Raw genomic sequence first — 5363 nt, forward strand, 5'->3', positions numbered from 1 at the left:
CTTACTACAGTGGACAGCAGACTTTTGTGTTTTCCATTACAAGGAGTTGCATGGGTAAGAGCCCCATAGCCCCATTTAGTATTTTTAATGCTGGACTGAATCAGTTTAACAATCTATGTGAAATCCTACAACCGAAGGATTTGCTAGCAGAGAGAATTTGAAGTAGAACCTCTTCTGGTAGCACTGAACCATTAACTGTTGATTTTCATCGGGCACCTTTCACAACAATTAGATCACAAAGATTTAGAAATGTTTCCTTCATTTATTGTAAGTTGTTCATTCCAGTTATGGTCAAATCATCGTTGGCTGCATGTTACAGTGAATGCTTTTTCTTGGCCTGGTTAAGCAGCAGCATTGGGCTGTGCTGGCTGTGGCCATGGTACTGGCTAGGGTTGGAAAAAGGAGGCGAGCGCGGGGGTGGGGGCAGGGTGCGAGTGTTGGCCGAGAGGACGAGCAGATCAGCACCGCTCCATGTCTGCGAGGTGCTGATAAGATTGCAGGATTCTCTCGCCGTGACAGTCCGCTCAGCGACTCTGACCTTCCTCTTCACTGCTAACCCCGCTAACCCTGCTTCAGCATCCAGCACAGACTCACATTTCCTTCCTGTTCACCATCACACCTATTCTCTCTTTCTATCTCTTTCCGAACCGAAGCTACTTCCTCTTCATGGAATCTACACCATGTCTAACCTTACATCTAAAGAATGGATAATTAGGACATTGAGAAATGTTAGTGAGAATTATTACCTTAATCTAAATATTTAGTAGATCATTCTAACTTATCCACACATGCACACAAGAAACACAGCTATTTCTTCTTATTAAACATTTTATTTTAAGCTTTTGAATGTCATTAATCGAGATTCAGCTCAACACACAACACACAACACACTAAGTGCAACACACTTAGAGAAGAAACCAGAATTTTCTTTTAACAGTATGTGTGAAATTTGTTTAGAAGGCCAACTGAAATCCAAAACTACTATAAATTTTGATCTCCAACCTAAATTCATTAGTGCCGGCTCTGCTTTCTCAATAAGCACTGATTCCTACATAACAAACCATAACAAACACTTTTCCTCTTTTTTTATTATTTACCTTATTTACATTGTCAAACTATATTTTATGTTAGCTGGATTTCATCTAATCTATAATAGCACCCCAATGATTACTCTTTCCTATCGCTTCAATTATTTCTCTCATTTGTTTACAATTATGCATATCATGCAATACATGTCTGTTCATGTTCAGATCAAACTTTGGAATGAAGAAAAAAGTCATCAGTGAACCATTGACGATTGTTGTGTTTGGTGCCAGTTGGGCCAGTATCAGTATTTCAGAAAAAGTTTATTTCTGAAATTTTCATATGCAGCATTTATTGAGTTTGGTGCAAAAAACAGTAAGTGAACAGCAGTTCTTCTGGTGGAAATAGACAGCTGACAGTTGGAGCAGATAGTAATGCTATAATAGGCTACCAAGAAAACGGTGCTGGGGGAAGTAGTAGCTCAGTGGTTAAAATGGATCTTTTAATTGGAAGGTTGTGAGTTCAAATCCCAGCACCACCAAGCTGCCACTGCTGAGTCCTTGAGCAAAGCCCTTAACCACATAACTGCTTAACTGGTGACAGTGGCAAGGAAAAGCTCCCTGAGATAACATGAGGAAGGAATCTTGAGAGGTGGCAGGGAATCCATCCTCATCTGGGAGGCACTAAATGTCCATTTATTGTATTTCTGTTAAGTGTATTATTGTTGAGATGTGTAGTAATAGGTGTTTAAATGCAGAACTGTTCATGTGGTCCTGAGCCATTTTAGAAGAATGGTGAAATTAAATACAGTCCAAATCCATCCACGAAGTTCTTGAGTGGTCTCCACTTGAAGAGAACTTCATCCAGCGGTAGTGCATCAGGATATACCGGGCAGATCAAGTTGTGAGTTTACACTTAAAATTATGCATAAAAGGAGATATAAAGTACAAATTTCAGGTTTCTAGTTAACAGAAACTGCAAAAAAACCAGAAACTAGCTGTGTTGTGCGATGTAGCTCTATGCTGTTTTATGTAGCACCAGGGTTATGGAAAAACCGTCTCATTTTATTCTTTACTGCATCAATATGGTTGAAATGACAATAAAAGATTCTTGACTTTTCTTGACTCTTGAAGGAAGGTGTTGTTAACACAAAATCAACACTCTTTATGACCGTGGTGAGCAGAAAAGCATGTCACAATGCAAAACATAGTGATTTCAATTGGTGGATGGGCAACAACAACAGAAGGTCACATCGCGTTCCAGCCTTTTCATCCAAGAACAGGAATCTAAGGCCACAGCAGGCACAGGCCCACCAAAACTGGACAAATGGTGATATATGTCATTCTGGACACATCCTGGCCATCTCCTGTATGTCTAACTAATATAAAAATATTTTTTTCAGAGTATTTACAATAAACTAAAGAGACAAAAAAAAACGAATGTTCACTCTCTTTTATGCCAGCACGTGTGCTCACAAAGACGCACTGATAGAAAACACTAATGAGCATCACTACACTCTTCCTTTTTTAATTCTTTCTTTATCTTGCCCTGCTCTCCCTCTCTCTTTCTCTCTCTCCCTCTCTCTCTCTTCCTCTTTCTCTCCCTGTGTGAAGGCAGACTGGGCAGTAGGCAGTGTGGTTGGGAGGAGCGAGGACGCCGCGGTGCACATTAATAATGCAGAGCCTCAGCTTCCTCCCAGCACCGTGGCCATGGCACCGGCCCATCGCTGTCACCAGGGGGGAGCTGGGAACGCTCCCTTACTCACTCTTGCTTTATCTTTCTCTCTCTCTCTCTCTCTCTCTCTCTCTCTCTCTCGCTCTCTCTCTCTCTCTCTCTCTCTCTCTCTCACAGTCACACACACACTCACATTCTCTCACACATGCGAACCCCAACAAACTGGGCCCCCACCAGAGATTTCACTTCATTACCAATCCCCCTGCGTTGGTTGCACCACAAACCTGTACTCATTACAGTATGAGGACTCAATCCAGGACAGAGCAGCACAGGCCTACACTGTCACTCTCACTATACTCACGCATGACCCCCTTTATCCCATGTTCTCCCCGCACAACCCTGTTCCTTAGCTTTTCCTTTTGGAAAAAAGTCTCATACATCTCACATGACCAAGGTTTTTTTAATGTAATGAGTAATGTGTAGGTAGCACATGGCCTTTGCAACAAGACATGTGCAAACTTAAGTAAGCATGTGACATCTTGAGAATGTTTAAATGGGGGAAAAAACATCCTACATGTGAAAAAACTAATCATGTAAACAAATCACATCACAGTAAACCATGTGGGGAAGAAATCATGTGATAAAATAACTGGGAGTGGTTGGAGTACATGTTAAACAAATCCTGAAAAGGAATCACATTACAATAAATTATTCATGGGGGGGATTACATGTTAAATGAATCCTGATTATAGTAAATGCATCATGTGAGGGTAATTGCTGTATGTTAAATAAATCCTGTGAAGTGTTTGCAATTACTTCTGCTAACTTTTCTTACTTATTGCTGACTGTCAGGATTGCATGCTGGCTTGACCCTTTGGCCTTACTATTCTTCTTCTTTGAACATTATCCCACTTGACATGTCATCATTCATAAACACCATGTCTTGCACCCTACAGGGATTGCAAGTAATGCTTGTGTTCATTCATAATACATAATACATATTAAAACATAATTGAAGCTGTTACTGGAATTTCCAGGCAATTACATGTTATTGCCTGAAAACCTTATTTCAACTCTGTAAGTCTGCTTGTCTTATGCAGGACTTATGCATTATCAGAAATTAAGTGTTTTATACATAACCAATATTTTCCATTACCTAGAATTTGGTTTTCTGTCTTGCTAGCTCCTAAAACTTAAGCTTGTCTAAGCAACTATTAGCAAAGAAATCAGACTAACTAAGATAAATATAGCCAGACAATGTTAGCAAATGTAGCCAAACTTACCTCGGCGTGCTTTTCCTAATTAGTTAGTGTTTGGGCGTTCAAAGGAGGTTAAGAAGTTGATCCTTGTTTTATAACAGGCTTTGCTTACTCCAGCATGTTAAAAAAGTATTGCCAGGGTCAATCAAGCTCAACACTGTAGTCCGGTGGTCCAGTGGCATCAGTAGCATAAAAAGATCACAGAATATTACACATTTGTACATTCTATTCAATACAATTTTATTTGTGTAGCGCTTTTAACAATGGACATTGTCCCAAAGCAGCTTCACAGTGCCTATAGGTTTATCCCTAATGCGAAAATCTGTGGTGACAGTGGCAAAGAAAAACTCCCTGAGATGGTACGAGGAAGAAACCTTGAAAGAAAGCAAACCCAAAATGAAACCCATTCTCATCTGGGTAACACTGAATATCTATTTATTGTAGTTTTATAATAATTGAGGTGTGTTCTCGAGTTGTTCAGTAACTTCATGGACTGTTCGTGTGGCTGTTCATCTGTACATTTCTTGGTGAACTTGATTCAGTGCTAAACTGAAATGGATGAAGATTTGTACTTTAAACATCTAAATAAAAAAAAGTCTACATGCATGGCAAATATCCAAGTTTAAAAGGTGAAGCTTTATGCAAGGACCCAAATTGGGGTTTTACCTGCTTATGTACTTTTATTTCTACCACCTTATTTGTGCAAATCAACAGCCAGCTAGGTGTTTAAAATTCTTTGTTTTTGTATTAATGGATAATAAAGATCTCTTACGTTTAATCACTATATGTATACTCCAGGGAAACAGGACAGTAGGAAAAAACAACAGTTGCTGGTGTATGAGAGCACAATATATATATATCCCATTCTCAAGAATTTAAATTGTTTCACATTTACATTAACATATACGAGGAATCAATATGACCATATGTAAAACTATAAAATGTGAATAATTCTCTGTTAAAGTTTCTGATAGTTTGAGCAGAATTTCTTTAATAATTACTTGTTCAAATTAGGTTTTCCGATGGTACTTGGAGTAAGAAGATGAACAGAAAAGTGGCTCTCCTTACGTTCTACTGAAGATCTCAAACCCTTCCAGCATGCTCTCCTAAAATCCCCTTCACAGTCCTGCTCAGAAAACCCCGGCTGTGGATCGGAGATACTGGCTCAGTATCAATTATTCATCCGTTTCTAATTGTGTTTTTTACCTGTAAATGTCAGACTGTGTCACAGAAAGAGATTTATTCGGTAATGCAGGAGCATCTCTTTGGGTCTGCTCTGCATATCTGTCCTCGGTTAACAGCACTCTGCTTTATTTAATGCGATATACGCTTTATTTTATACGTCTAGGTCAATATGCTCTAAGCAACTATAACCTCCCGTTCCCGAAATAACATCACAGGCCTTGG

Source organism: Silurus aristotelis (genome assembly GCF_946808225.1).
Source record: "Silurus aristotelis genome assembly, chromosome: 16".
NCBI classification, from domain to species: domain Eukaryota; kingdom Metazoa; phylum Chordata; class Actinopteri; order Siluriformes; family Siluridae; genus Silurus; species Silurus aristotelis.